The sequence below is a fragment of the Mustelus asterias genome, chromosome 10, assembly GCF_964213995.1.
Source record: "Mustelus asterias chromosome 10, sMusAst1.hap1.1, whole genome shotgun sequence".
NCBI lineage: Eukaryota > Metazoa > Chordata > Chondrichthyes > Carcharhiniformes > Triakidae > Mustelus > Mustelus asterias.
In genome coordinates, this window is record NC_135810.1 from 111401516 (window position 1) to 111418101 (window position 16586).

Sequence of the window (16586 nt, forward strand, 5' to 3'; positions counted from 1 at the left end):
CCTGCAGTGTACCCGAACAGGCGCCCGGAGTATGGTGACATCATTGCAGTGTTAATGTAAGCCTACTTGTGGCGCTAATAAATCAACTTAATTTACTCCTGCTCCGAGTTTCTGTGTTTTGGGACGTCCTGAGGTTGTGAAAGGCGCTATATGAATGCAAGCCTTTCCTGAAACTGTAACACTCTTTATTTTGCAAGCAGCTTTATTTTCATTTCGGAATTTTGCTGGGTTTTTAACAGCATACAAAATTGCTGGCAGCGGCAAGACTGATGAAGTTTTACAGCAGAGGGCGACACCGTTGCGGAAACGTCGTTGGGAAAAGCCTTTCTTTGCTTGGTGCAAGGCCACCAGATGGCAGTGACAGTCCATCCGCCAGCAGCAGCAAAGCAGGACAGAAGAAGTGGGCATTGAGGCATCGACAAAGGCATTCCTAAACGGTAGTAATGAGACTTATTTTGTTTTGCATTGGTGCGATTGCAATGAGGCCGTGTCTGTGCAACATTGCCTTCATCGTCCTGGCACAATTTGCATCCCTAACACACCTATTGTCTGTGTGTGAGTGTGTGTGTATTTCCGCAGACATAGGGCCAGACTCCTGCTTCATGTGAAATGGATACATCCGGACATAGTGCGGGGCAGGAGGAGGATACCTAACCTGCTGGTTCTGATTGACAGGCGGGCGGAGCAATCAGAAGGCGCGCTGCCGCAAAGCAACAATCAGCCGGCACACAGTTCCAGCCAATGAGAGTGGACGTGGGGCAAGTGAGCAAGTTAGATTGACTGGCAGGGTCAGGGGGGTTCCCTGAAAAAGTTGCCAATTTCTGTTCCCACTTGTCACTGTTGCGGTCTGGATACTTTGTGTTGGGCTGGGTGACTATGGGTGTTTGATATTGAGGTCGGCTTTCCTCGTGTAGCAAAATTGCTGATATCTGAAATGACATGTTATTGAAATCTGTAAGGAGTCTAACAACACCAGGTTAAAGTCCAACAGGTTTATTTGGTATCACAGAACTCCCACTCACCTGACGAAGGAGCAGTGCTCCGAAAGCTAGTGGCGTTTGCTACCAAATAAACCTGTTGGACTTTGACCTGGTGTTGTTAGACTCCTTACTGTGTTTACCCCAGTCCAACGCCGGCATTTCCACATCATTGAAATCTGTCCCAGTGTTAATGCTCCACGTAAGCCTCCTTCCAACTTATTTTATCTCGCCACTCAACAAGGGGATGGACGAGTCATAGTAACTGGTTGATTTATTATTGTCCCATGTATTGGGATACAGTGAAAAGTCTTGTTTTTTGTGAGCTATACAGACAAAGTATACCATTCATAGAGCACATAGGGGAGACGGGAAGGAGAGGGTGCAGAATGGAGTGTTACAGTCATAGTTAGGGTGTGGAGAAAGATCAGCTTAATATATGGTAGGTCTATTCAAAAGTCTGATGGTGGCAGGGAAGATGTTCTTGAGTCAGTTGGTATGTGTTTTCGGACTTTTGAATCATTTTCCCAATGGAAGAAGGTGGAAGAGAGGATGTCCGGGGTGCATGGGATCCTTGATTATTCTGGCTGCTTTACCGAGGCAGCGGGAAGTGTAGACAAAGTCAGTGGATGGAAGGCTGGTTTGCATGATTGACTGGGCTACGTTCACAACTGCTTGTAGTTTCTTGCAGTCTTGGTCAGAGCAGGAGCCATACCAAGCTGTGAGACATCCAGAAAGGAAGCTTTCTATGGTGCATCTGTAAAAGTTGGTGAGAGTGGTAGCAGACATGCCAAATTTCCTTAGCCTTTTGAGAAAAAGAGGCATTGGTGGGCTTCAGAAACTATGATGTAGAGATGCCGGCATTGGACTGGGGTACTTCAAAAACTATAGCATCAGAGTGGAGGGACCAGGACAGGTTCCTGGTGATTTGGACACCTAGAAACTTGAAACTTTCGACCATTTACACTTCATTATCTTTGACGTAGACAGGGGCATGTCCTCCACAACATTTCCTGAAGTCGATGAATGTATTTTTGTGGTAGTGTTTGGTGTCAGTGGGCAGAGTGAGAGGATGAGGGTGCAGAAAATGCTGCATGTGTAATTACTGGGGTGAGGGAACTGAGTAGGTGCATTTTCTCCATAAACATTCTCACATTAGATCCCCCTGCAATCCAAAACCCAAGAATTATCCCTGATTTCCTTTTGTTTACAACTTATTAGGAAGAAAAATTGTATATTGGAAATGATTAAGTTCATCACTGTAACCACTCTCTGGGCCAAAGACATTTCACCTGAATTCCATATCACATTTACAAGTGACTATATTATTTTTATGACTTCTTGTTTTGGGCTAGGTTCCTGTGGCTGAATGGGCTGGCAGAAGACAAAAAAAAATACTGCGTTCAGAATCATTGTCGAAAAATAATGGATAGGGCAATTAGGGATGAGCAATAAAATCCCAGGTGAGCCAGTGATGCCCAAACCCCCGGAATGAATGATAAGGAAGAGGAAGGATTAAAAAAAATGGAAAAACTTCAAAACGCTGGAAATCTGAAATCAGAATAGGAAAATCCCAAACCTGTAGCGGGGTCAGTCACTATTGGAAGGAGGGCATTGGCACAGTGGTTAGCACTGCTGCCTCACAGCACCAGGGACATGAGTTCGATTCCCGGCTTGGGTCACTGTCTGTGCAGAGTCTGCACGTTCTCCCCGTGTCTATGTGGGTTTCCTCCGGGTGCTCCGGTTTCTTCCCACAGTCCGAAAGACGTGCAGGTTAGGTGAATTGGCCATGCTGAATTCTCCCTCAGTGTACCCGAACAGGCACCAGAGTGTGGCGACCAGGGGATTTTCACAGTTACTTCATTGTAGCGTTAATGTAAGCCTACTTGTGACTAATAAATAAATAAACTTTAAGAACGGCAGATTGTGACCCTTTATCATCAGAGAATATGAAACAAAGTCACTTACCCAATCAGTTTTTATTTCTTCATAGATATGCCGCCTTTTAGTGAATCCCAGATAATGATTCAGAAACTTCGGTAACCTTGACAGACAAAACAGTGTTTCAGTTAATTCATACTTTTTTTGAACAAACTTTTACAGTTTTGTTTATTTGTAAAACACACTTCCATTGCGTACTGACACTTCACCTTGGCATTCTAGCAAATACTTAGAATCATAGAATCCTACGGTGCAGAAGGAGGCCATTCGGCCCATTGAGTCTGCACCGTCCACAATCCCACACAGGCCCTATCCCCACAACCCAATGCATTTACCCTAACTAGTTCCCCTGACACTAAGGGGCAATTTAGCATGGCCAATCCACCTAACCCGCACATCTTTGGACTGTGGGAGGAAACCAGAGCACCCGAAGGAAACCCACGCAGACACAGGGAGAACGTGCAAACTCCACACAGACAGTGACCCAAGCCAGGAATCGAACCTGGGTCCTTGGCGCTATGAGACAGCAGGACTAACCACTGTGCCACCTTGCCGCCCTAGTATTATTATTACTTAGTCTGACAAAGCCTTCCTTCCAGTGATCATCTATTTTTGGGTGAGAATTCCCATCTCTACTTTTCCCATCTTGTTGAAAAATGAAATAACTAAAAGGATGCAGCGAAATTGGAATGGGACTGTGTGAATAGCTCTTCCATAGAGAGCTAACAAAAAGCATGATGGGCCAAATGGCTTCCTCCTTTAAAGTATAATTATCTGATTCTGTGAATGGCCTGTGAACACAATTATACAGAGAATTTGAAAACATTTTTATTATAATCGACTTGACAAAATTATAAAAGGGAACTAAGTAGGTGGCAAACAGGTTGGCAAAAAGGCTGAAGAGATTCTGGAGATGTAAATGGACGGTGTGCAACAATAATTTTTCAGATGCTCCCCAGTGTGGTAAGCTCCCAATGTGATGGGTGTAATGACTCAGGAAGCCCGACTGGAAAGGAGCATAGTTTATTTACAGAATGCAAAGTAAAACCACTACCATGGTGTATACACACTCGTCCCTGCCTGGGACTACCATTCAGCAGGCCCAGTCCTGGGCCTGTCTTATAAAAAGCTCAGGTAATGAGTTCTAGTTGGGCAGCCCACTACCTGTTACCAGGGGAACTCATACTCAACAAGCTCCACTTGGAGATCCATCAGTGTTTCCCCATGGACCTTGTGGGGGTTATCACAGTGGACAAGAAATGCATGCGGGAAATGAGCAGCCTGCAATATTGAGAAAGCAAAATAAACTGTAATGCTTGATCGTGTCCTTTGCCCTTCGAGGCCTATTCTCCAAGTTTGGTTTTCCCTGTGGGTGCCACCTGTATTCTGGAAAACCCATTCCTTGGGACGCCATTTCAATTCTCTTCCTGCACCTAGTGGGGCACTAAGGCAGACTTCTGTCTGCTTCCGTAGTTAGTAATTCCCGGAACAGGTCACTAGTCTGTCAATAGGGGCTTATAGCTTGGGGGGCACCACCAAGCTTGGCTGACCAGGAGTCTCTCCCGCTCTTACCTCCAGCCATTGGCATCTTTGGAAGGATTTGCAGGTTGACACTCAACCAATTTGACCGTGTTATGAATGCACCTTCCTTGGTCATCAAACCTCAGAGAAGGATTCAATCCCGAAGCTTCTGGCTCAGAGGCAGGGATGCTACACACTGCACCACAAGACAATGCCTTGGCAATGCCTGCTATCAACAAAGTCTGCCTTTGTAATGTACTTTCCCCAGGTGCTCATCATGGCCCCACATTTAAAGGACATAGCTCTTCCCCTGGTTCTTATCTCCAAACACACCCCACCTCCCCTGACATCCCCCTGGCAGTAGAACGTTATGTTTTCCTGGAATCTGTATTGGGACCTCAGCTTTTCACCATATCAATGAGATGGATGAAGGAATGGATAGCACACCTACTTTGTAGGTGGTATTTTCTTAGGGGTAAATTGGATGGATGGGGGTGTGAAATTACCAAAAGGACATAGACAGACTAAATGAGTTGGCTAAAGCAAGGCAGGTGGAGTCTAACATGTGAGGTTGACCACTTGGGATTTGAGAAAGACAGAGTTGAAATATTTTTTTAACGGTGAGAAATTAGGAGGCCGTTCAGAGCTTAGATTCTGTACAATTCCTTTCCCTACCATCTTGAGGCAGTGGCTTAGTGATATTGTTGCTGGATTAGTGATCCAGAGACCCAGCATGATGATCTGGGGACCTGGGTTCGAATCTGACCAGGAAAAATGGCAAAATTTGAATTTAGTAAAAAAAGTCTGGAATTAAAAGTCCGAAACCATTGCCGATTGTTGTAAAAACCTATCTGATTCACTAATGTCCTATAGGGAAGGAAATCTGCTGTCCTTACTTGGTCTGGTCTACGTAATTAGTTACTGTAGGAAAATCCAGTATCACAGGCCTTGAGTCAGAAATGAAGTGGTTCCAAGATTTATAGCCATTGGGGGAAAGAAAATTGAAATAAGTTGTTTTTCACAGATATTACTCACTAGGCAAGTTATAAACTTGAACCCGTCTGTTGTTTCTTGTTAACCAAATTTTATATATTTGTCATCAACCTACTTTTTGACAGCAGTAGAACACACAGCCCACATTCATTAAGCTGTCTCAGCTCCCACTTAGCTGCCAGTTAGCAGACTCAGCCTAGTTAGCTAGCAGGTAACCACCCCCCCACACCCCCAGGGAGCGACTGTGAGGGGGCTGAGGTGCGACATACATTTGGCTACACCTTGTAACCTGCCCCAGATTTACAGGTTTCAGCTTCACAAATTGTCGTGCAGTGCCCGTTGAGTTATCCGACCTGGGATCTAATTTGACGCATCAGTGGGTATGCATCCCAGCGACTGGCAACCACTTTAGGACATAATGCTTTACATTATGTGAGCATTTATTGCCTCTGGGACAAGCTGCAATCAATTACTAATGTTGTATTACATATAATCCCAATATGCTCACTACCTGTTCCTTGTGGACTAGATAATGAACATGGCTGTTTCTATCTCTGGCTCTGATCAGTTCTGGCAGGACTTTGGTAGCAGACTGTCTCCATATTTCAAGACTGTTAGAATCCTCTTTTAAGGAGGACTTTAAATCTAGTATCTTTGATTTGATTTGATTTGATTTGATTTATTATTATCACGTATTAGCATACAGTGAAAAGTACTGTTTCTTGCACGCTTTACAGACAAAACATATCGTTCATAGAGAAGGAAACGAGAGAGTGCAGAATGTAGTGTTATGGTCATAGCTAGGGTGTAGAGAAAGATCAACTTAATGCAAGGTAAATCCATTCAAAAGTCTGATGGCAGCAGGCTGTACTTGAGTCGGTTGGTATGTGACCTCAGACTTTTATATCTTTTTCCCAATGGAAGAAGGTATGTATGGGGTGCATGGGGGCCTTGATTATGCTGGTTGCTTTGCCGAGGCAGTGGGAAGTGTAGACAGAGTCAATGGATGGGAGGCTGGTTTGCCTGATGGATTGGGCTACATTCACGATCTTTTGTAGTTCCTTGGACTTTGGACTCAAGTCAAGTGGAGCTCCAAAAGAGTAAGGCTATTTGGCATTTACCATCGGCTGGTTCTATCTTCGTACGGAATGGCATGGTGGCACAATGGTTAGCACTGCTGCCTCACAGCGCCAGAGACCTGTATTCGACTCTGGCTTGGGTCACTGTCATTATATTGAATTCAAATTCCACCATCTGCCATGGTGGGATTCAAACCAAGGTCCCTGAAGCATTACATGGAAACATAGAAAATAATAGCAGGAAAAGGCCATTCGGCCCTTCAAGCCTGCTCCACCTTTCATTTTGGTCATGACTGATCATCAAATTCAATATCTTGATCCCACCTTCCACACATATCCCTTGACCCCTTTAGCCCAAGAGCTATATCTAATTTCTTCTTGAAATCAGACAACGTTTTGGTCTCAACTACTTTCTATGGTAGTGAATTCCATACATTCACCACCCTCTGGGTGAAGAAATTTCTCCTCACCTCGGTTCTATAAGGTTTACTCCTTGTCCTCAAACTGTGACCCCTAGTTCTGGACTCCCCCACCATTGGGAACATTATTTCTGCATTTAACCCTGTTAGAATTTTAGAAGTTTCTAAGAGATCCTCTCTCACCTTCTAAACTCCAGTGAATATAATACTAACCAATTTAGTTTCTCCTCATATATCAGACCTACCATCCCAGGGATCAGCCTGGTAAACCTTCACTGTACTCCCTCTATAGCAAGAACATCCTTCCGCAGATAAGGACACCAAAAGTGTACATAATATTCCAGATGTGGCCTCACCAACGCCCTGTACAATTACAGTAAAACATTCCTATCCCTATACTCAAATCCTCTCGCTATGAAGGCCAACATACCATTTGCCTTCTTTACTGCCTGCTGTATCTGCGTGCTTACTTTCAGCGACTGATGCATGAGGTCTCTGAGGTCTCGCTGAGTATCCACCTCTCTCAATTTACACCCATTCAAGTAATAATCTGTCTTCCTATTATTGCTACCAAAGTGGATAACCTTCCTTCATTGATGGAATTATTCATGGCATTTAAACTTACTCTCAGGGGTACAGTAGTATATTCATTACATTGCTGGATGACAGATGAGTTTGGGGGATGGGAGTTATCGGGGTGCACAGGTCAGAGGGGGTCGGAACACAGGCCTTAGGGATGCCTCTGATCGGAAAAGGGGGTCAGTGAAGGAGGCATCCCCCACCTTTCCTGCCCAAAAATGCTAGCCTGTTGAGCTTTGCACAGATTCACCACTCTCTGGGTGAAGAGATTTCTCCTCACCTCAGTCCTAAATGGCACAGTGGTTAGCACTGCTGCCTCACAGCACCAGGGACCTGGGTTCAATTCCGGCCTCAGGTGTCTGTCTGTGTGGAGTTTGCACATTCTCCCTGGGTGCTCCGGTTTCCTCCGGGTGCTCTGATTTCCTCCCACAGCCCAAAGATGTGCGAGTTAGGTTGATTAGGCAAGGTAAATTGCCCCATAGTGTCAGGGGGACTAGTAGAGTAAATACATGGGGTTAAAGGGATAGAGCCTGGGTGGGATTGTAGTCGGTGCAGACTCGATGGGCTGAATGGCCTCCTTCTGCACTGTAGGGATTCTATAATTATCCTCTAATTATGATTCCTGGTTCTGGACTCCCCCCTCCCCATTGGGAACATTCTTTCTGAATCCACCCTGTCTAACCCTGTTAGAATTTTATAAGTTTCTATGAGATCCCCTCTCACTCTTCTAAATTCCAGTGAATATAACCCTAACTGACTTAATCTCTCCTCATATGACAGACCAGCCATCCCAGGAATCAGCCTGGTAAACCTTCGCTGTACCCCCTCTATAGCAAGGACATCCTTCCTCAGATAAGGACACCAAAACTGCACACAATACTCCAGGTGTGGCCTCACCAACACCTTATGCAATTGCAGTAAAACATCCCTATCCCTGTACTCAAATCCTCTTGCTATGAAGGCCAACATACCATTTGCCTTCTTTACTGCCTGCTGTACCTTGGTGCGTACTTTCAGCGACTGATGCACGAGGATACCAAGGTCTCACTGAGTATCCACCTCTCTCAACTTACACTCATTCAAGTAATAATCTGTCTTCCTATTATTGCTATCGAAGTGGATTACCCTGGGTGTCTGGATTCCTAGTCCAGTGACAATATCACTGGGCCACAACCTCCCTGGGACTGGCATCCCAAGAACATGTCAAAAGGCAAAATAAATGTTACCTGCCACTTATCAGCTCATTCAGTCCAGAATGCTGGTGGGTAGCAAGCAATTAGCAGGAGGAGTCTTGATGAAGATTCCCATCCTCAACAATCTGGATGCAAGAAATGGAAAAGATTCCATTGGGCAATCCTACTGAAACTCCCAAAACCAGCACCATCCCAAATGGCAGTGTCCAGCCAACTCAGTTCACTCCAAGTAACATTAACAAGTGGCTGAGTGTACTGGACACAGCAAAGACTGTAGACCCTGGAAACATCCTGACTACAATGTTCATGACTGGTTCAGTCCCTTGACCAAAGAATATGACCCAACGAATTATCACCCTCCTGCCCTCCTAATTGTCGGTTAAGGGACAGAAGGAGTTATCGGTAGTGCCATTTGTCACCATCTACTCATCAATTACCTGCTCACTTCTATAGTTTAACCCAAATGCAAAATTAAATTAAGCTGTCACTTATTAGCACAAAGGTGTACCAGGTGCAGAACCTATTCCCACTTGTACATCCGGTGCGATGACAATAATCTCTCCCTCAATGTCAACAAAATGAAGGAGATTGTCATCGACGTCAGGAAGCGCAGTGGAGAACATGTCCCTGTCTACATCAATAGGGACAAAGTAGAAATGGTCGAAAGCTGCAGGTTTTTATGTGTCTAGATCACCAACAACCTGTCCTGGTCCACCATGCCGACACTATAGTTAAGAAAGTCCACCAACGCCTCTATTTTCTCAGAAGACTAAGGAAATTTGGCATGTCAGCTACGACTCTCACCAACGTTTACAGATGCACCATAGAAAGCATTCTTTCTGGTTGTATCACAGCTTGGTATGGCTCCTGCTCTGTCCAAGATTGCAAGGAACTACAAAGAGTCGCGAATGTAGCCCAGTCCATCACGCAAACCAGCCTCCCACCCATTGACTCTGTCTACACTTCCTGCTGCTTCGGGAAAGCAGCCAGCATAATTAAGGACCCCACACACTCTGGACATTCTCTCTTCCACCTTCTTCCATCGGGAAAAAGATACAAAAGTCTGAGATCATGAACCAACCGACTCAAGAACAGCTTCTTCCCTGCTGCTGTCAGTCTTTTGAATGGAAGAAACAATACTTTTCACTGTATTCTAATACATGTGACAATATTAAATCAAATCAAATGCTGAGCTGTAGGCATATTATCATAGAATCCCTACAGTGCACAAGGAAGCCATTCAGCCCATCGAGTCTGCACCAATTGACGATAGAGCATCTTACTCACCCAACCCTACCCTATCCCCGTAACCCCATACATTTATCCCGCTTTTCTCCCTAACCCACACATCTTGGGACACTAAGGGGCAATTTAGCATGGCCAATCCACCTAACCTGCACATCTTTGGAATGTGGGAGGAAACTGGAGCGCCCGGAGGAAACCCATGCAGACGCGGGGCGAACGTACAGATTCCGCACAGACAATGACCCAGGGCTGGAATCGAACCCAGGTCCCTGGCACTGTGAGGCAGCAGTGCTAACCACTGTGGCACCATGCCTGATTAACTGATGAACATTATTTCCAAACCCTTCCACCAGCTTGTTATGTAACAATGCTCTTATCTTCCATGAGGTTGGTCGATTACAGCATTTAACGAGTATAATTTGTCTTAAGAAAGTGAAATTCACATTGGAGGGGGCCGCAAAATGGGTGGCGGTGAATCAACCATTTGTTATACAGACTGACCAATCTCCCTTTCCAAAATGGGTTTGCAAAGCAATATGGTACAGTCGTTTTTTTTCAATTGTAAATGTTCATAATTCAAGAAAAGCAGCGTGAATCTAATCAAGGGTACAAAGCAAGGAACATAGGAGTGAAGAAAAGCTGTGAAGCCTCTCCACCTTCCGTCCTCATTTACTTTTAAGACTCGGACCATCATCATTTTCTTCTATCCTCCAGCTGGGCCAATAATCTCTATTGCTGGCCACTGTGGGAAATCTTCAAACAAGTAAATTCATATGAAAATATATAATTGGGGATGAAAGCCACTTTAAACCTGCTAATGGTAACTTCATATTTGGTTGCTGCTTCACGTGGATCACAGACACCTCCATTCACATTGGCCAAGGTGGTGCAGTAGTTAGCACTGCTGCTTCACAGCGCCAGGGACCTGGGTTCGGTTCCAGCCTTGGGTCACTGTCTAGATGGAGTTTGCACATTCTCCCCGTGTCTGCGTGGGTTTCCTTCGGGTGCTCTGTTTTTTTCCCACAATCCAAAGATGTGCAGATAGATGGATTGGCCATGCTAAATTGCCCCTTAATGTCCAAAGATGTGCAGGTCAGATGGATTGGCCATGCTAAATTGCCCCTTAGTCTCCCAAGACGTGTAAATTAGGACGATTAGTGGGGTAAATATGTGGGGTTGCTTGGGTAGGACAGGGTAAGATGGAGAGTCAGTGCAGACTCGATGGGCTGAAGGGCCTCCTTCTGCACTGTAGAGATTCTTTGATAATCTGTGAACAGATTGAAATATTTCTGCAGGATGGCAACAAGACTTTGTTACAGAACAACCCAGCACCTCAGACAATTCTATCATTCGCAAAAGAGTTTGAATGATCTCTTACCGCTAATTGACCCAAGATTAGAACTCGTCACAGATTGGAATTGCTACTGGACACTGTAATGTTGACCATAGTCAAGACTGATGTTAAACTCCTCAATCCATTTGTGCCAGCAGTCATTCTCTCCGTCGACAGGATGGGGCCTTATTCCTCCTACTTTCTTGCTTCTGAAATCACAGCATTAAGATTTTCCATGGATTTTCTTACTCACTTGCCAGCACGTCCCAATCCAATTTTCTTGTTTTCCTGCCACGAATCACACATTGAGCAATCACCATTATTCACACTAAGCTAGCCAGATGTCTTGGTTTGATTAGGAATAAAAGACTTGCATTTATATAGCACTGTTCACAACCTCAGAATGTTCCAAAGTGCTTCGCCGCCAGTTGAATACTTGTTTGAAGTTTTGTTCCCTGTTGTAATGAGGGAGACCCGAGAACCAGTCTCTGCACAGAAAACTCCCAAAGACAGTATTGTGGTAATGACTGCATGATTTGATTCCGTGATGTTCCTGAACTAGGGGTCATCGTTTGAGGATAAGGGGGTAAACCTTTTAGAACTGAGGTGAGGAGAAATTTCTTCACCCAGAGAATGGTGAATGTGTGGAATTCACTACCACAGAAAGTAGAAGAGGCCAAAACATTGTCTGATTTCAGGAAGAAATTAGATATAGCTCTTGGGGCTAAAGGGATCAAAGGATGGGAGGTGTGTGGGGGGGGGGGGGGGGAAGGCGGGATCAGGATATTGAATTTGATGATCAGCCATGATCAAATGAATGAAAGGCTTGAATGGTCAACTCCTGCTTCTAGTTTCTATCCTTTCCCTTGGAGAATACTTGTTCACTAACAAAGTTTATAAAGTTTATTTATTAGTCACAAGTAGGCTTACATTAACACTACAACGAAGTTACTGTGAAAATCCCCTAGTTGCCACACTCTGGCGTCTGTTCGGGTACACTGAGGAAGAATTTAGCATGACCAGTGCACCTAACTGCGCAAGTCTGGGAAAAGGGATTGGAGGTCCAGATTTTCTCAACTTATTATCTTGCTTCAACTGTATATGCACTCTTCCTTTTAAATATGTCATGGCCTCCATCTCCAACTACTCCCCTATGCCGGAACAACTCTCTGCGTGGAGAATCTCTACAGTGCAGAAGGAGGCCCTTCAGCCCATCGAGTCTGCACTGACTCTCTGACAGCACATCTTGAAAAACACAATTACATGGTGATAAGAATTTTCATCTAATTACTCACACATCTCCATGGGGCCTGTCATGTTTTGTTTTAGGTTACACCGTAGAGGAGAAAATCCTGAGGTATTCCAGCAGCCATTTTGGCACACCCATCTGACTGTAGATAAATGCTACTGCAGCCATTCTGTGAGGTTTCCTACGTAGTTTCCCGGTCCATGCAGTAAACAGAACATGGTCCTTGGCACTGGGCAACCTTCCGCAGTTCATCTGTTGCCTGTTTTAAAAAGAAAACTCAGAAGATGGCTTAGCGAAGCGAAGGTCGATGCTCTGCGATTGAAACCTTATTAGCTCCCCGTGCAATGTAGCAATTTGCGTCACTCTCTGAAAATCCAAATCATTAAAATTCCCAGTGGACTTATCCTCCTCCAAGCAATGAGCATGGCATGATGGGACTCACTCAGCTGTGTACGTGTACATCATTAAATTATCCCCTGGGTACACTCACAACAGTTCACATAATACCAATCATCGCTAATGATTAGTAAGGGAGCATTTGGTGCTTATTTAAAGCTGCGTAATATTTTTAGATAAGTATGTTATATAAAATATACATGTCCCATCCAAATTCTCCAATGGAAACATCTCTCGAAAACGAATTTGAATGTCGCCACTTGCTAATTATACACACTGGCTAATGCCTTTTCTGGCACTAATTAGAATCATCATAGAATCCCTCCAGTGCAGAAGGAAATCATTTGGCCCATCGAGCCTGCACCGACCACAATCCCACTCAGGCCTTATCCCCATAACCCCACATATTTATCCTGCTAATCCCCTAAGGGTCAATGTAGCGTGGCCAATCAACCTAACCCGCACATCTTTTGACTGTGGGATGAAACTTGAGTACCTGGAAGAAACCCATGCAGACACGGGGAGAACGTGTAAACTTCACATAGACAGTCACCCAAGGCCGGAATTGAACCCAGGGTCTCTGGTTATGCCTTGATCCCAGAAGTTTGAAATAATCATACTCTTGGACACAAAATGCTGGACATTTCTTCAAAGGTTCAAGGTGAAGGGGGGGAGGTTTAACACAGATATCAGAAGGACATATTTTACACAGAGGGTCGTGGGGGCCTGGAATGTGTTGCCGGGCAAGGTGGTGGAGGCGGACACACTGGGAACGTTTAAGACTTATCTAGACAGCTATATGAACGGAGTGGGAATGGAGGGATACAAAAGAGTGGTCTAGTTTGGACCAGGGAGCGGCGCGGGCTAATTGTTCTTTGTTTCTCGTTTCAAGGCTTCATTCTATGATCATCTTGCTGGTGCCAGTACAGAGCGAGACTGCGGATAGTTGGGAACCTGTCTCGGGGGCAGGGAATTCATATGGTGTTCGTGGAAGTGGAAATGAATAGGGTTGGGAAGCATTTTCCGATCAGGGCCAGTGTGATCTCCTGGACTCGTTCCGATCGCCTCAGGGGGTCGGAGAGGAATTTCCCAGATTTGTTTTCCCCATATTGGCCCTGGGGTTTTCACTCTGGGTTTTCGCCTCTCCCTGGAGATCACATGGTCTGGAATGGGGGGGTGGGGGTGAGTTAATAGGTTGTGATGAACAAAGCATCGTAGCTGTGAGGGACAGCTCGGTGGATAGGATATTAGGATGTAGATAGGCTGGAAAATTGGGCGGGGATCCTGGATTCAGGATTCAATCCTGGACCGGGGAGCGGCGCGGGCTTGGAGGGCCGAAGGGCCTGTTCCTGTGCTGTATTGTTCTTTGTTCTTTGTTTGTTCTATCTCTTTCACACATCACAGCGTGTGCTTCTGACAGATACATTGGCCGGAATTCCGCCGTTCACGCCGGCAGGATTCTCTGGTCCCGCCAGTGGCATACCCCTGCTGTGGCTTTCCCGGTGGTGTGGGGTGGTTTCAGTGGGAATTCCCATTGACAGCAGTGGGACCGGTGGATCCTGCCACCAGTGAGTGGCACGCCAGCCCCGTCGCCGGGAAAAACGGAGGCCACTCACCCATTGTTGCTTGATACCTGATTGCAGTGGAGCAGTGAATCCGGGATATACATTCACATAACAGATTGTTCCCAACTCGCTATGAATAATCTAACAATACAACACTAACGGTGGAATAAAAAGAGACTGAAAATGGAATTAAGTTACAATGTCCAATTCACGGTATGAAGTATCGAGGATACTGCTACTGTGAGTTTCGTATTGAGATTATTGCCTTTAGATCACTCCCATTGTAACCTATTGTTAATTTGAATGGTAGAAATTACATTTTGAACTCTTCTTTGTTTCGAACACTTTGTGATGGTGCCGACTATCTCCGCATTCATAACCTTCACTGAACAGTTGATAATTGTGACTTGTTATCAAAAATTAAGCAACAATTGATCAGCAGAATATGGTCATAAGGCACTATAATATAGGCTGGAAATCCTGTGGTGAGTAACTCACCTCCTAACTCCTAAAGCCCGTCCACCACCTACAGTCACAAGTCAGGAATGTGATGGAATACTCCCCACTTGCCTGGATGGGTGCAGCTCCAACAACACTCAAGAAGCTCAAAACCATCCAGGAGAAAGCAGCCCACTTGATTGGCATGCCTTCCATAAACATTCACTGCCTCCACCACTCTCGCACAGTGACAGCAGTCTATACCATCTACAAGATGCGCTGTAGGAACTCACCAAGGCTTCTTCGGCAGCACCTTCCAAACCCACGACCACTACCATCTAGAAGGACAAGGGCAGCAGACACATGGGAAAACCACCATCTGGCAATTCCCCACCAAGCCACTCACCATCCTGACTTGGAAATATATCGCCGTTCCTTCACTGTCAAAACCCTGGAACTCCCTCTCTAACAGCACTGTGGGTGTACCTACATCACATGGACTGCAGCAGTTTAAGAAGCCAGCTCACCCCCCATCATCTTCTAAGCGCAATTGGGGATGGGCAATAAATGCTGGTCTAGCCAGCGATGCCCACATCTCATGAATGAATAAAACAATGACACTGCACTACACTCTGAAGCGAAAGGGAGAAATTAAGCAAAAATAATTTGCAAGGATAAGGAAGATAGATCATGAACAATGGAAATTGGAAATAAAGGCTGGAATTCTCGGATCTCATCCACCCGCCCTCGCTGCCAGAGAGAATGGAGAATTGGCCCTCTGCTAAACTCCATTCACTGCAGCGGGACCGGAGAATCCCAGCCGCCGGTGAGGTTGGAGAATTTAGGTCAGCCAGCATCTGAAGAAGATTCTCACCCAGAACTGGTAGAGAAAATAGCAGTTCAGCATCTGGAACACCATTGGAATTACTTTGATAACATCAGTTGCTCTGAGGGAAACTGTTACATTGGCTGGATTTAGTGGATTGAAATAATTTTCACGTTCGGTTTCAATAACAAGTCAAATGTCCAACAATCACAGCAACCACTTTACTGATTCAAGTCAGATGAGAGGATAATTGCCCTCTTCCCCTTACCCTGTGAAAAAACAAATGCTGGATCTCTCCCTGGCCATCTAGGCTTCATGATGTGGAGATGCCGGCATTGGACTGGGGTAAACACAGTAAGAAGTTTAATAACACCAGGTTAAAGTCCAACAGGTTTATTTGGTAGCAAAAGCCACTTTTGCTTTTGCTTTTGTGGCTTTTGCTACCAAATATACCTGTTGGACTTTAACCTGGTGTTGTGAGACTTCGTACTGCATCTAGGCTTCTGCAGACTGACACTGATGACACCATCAATCTGTAATTCTCAAGCTGTATATTACATTTTTCTTATTATTGCCCTTCTGTTGGATCTTCTGTGGGATCTTCCTTTCAAGGCAGGCATGGTGGCACAGTGGTTAGAACTGCTACCTCACAGCGCCAGGGACCCTGTTTCAATTCCCAGCTTGGGTCACTGTCTGTGCGGAGTCTGCACATTCTCTCCGTGTCTGGATGGGGTTTCCTCCGGGTGCTCCGGTTTCCTCCCACAGTCCGAAAGACGTGCTGGTTAAGTGCATTGGCCATGCTCAATTCTCCCTCAGTGTACCCGAACAGATG

General features: G+C 45.3%; 1 protein-coding gene across 2 annotated transcripts in view; it reads left to right on the forward strand.

Annotated features, from left to right (window-relative positions):
- The first annotated feature begins 356 nt into the window (after positions 1-356).
- The window catches only part of LOC144499868 (cohesin subunit SA-2), a 121871-nt gene continuing 105641 nt past the window's right edge, over positions 357-16586 (forward strand). For both annotated transcript variants that reach the window (XM_078222465.1, XM_078222466.1), the window contains exon 1: positions 357-437. The gene's annotated coding sequence lies outside the window, so the exon portion shown is untranslated. The remainder of the gene's footprint in view (positions 438-16586) is intronic.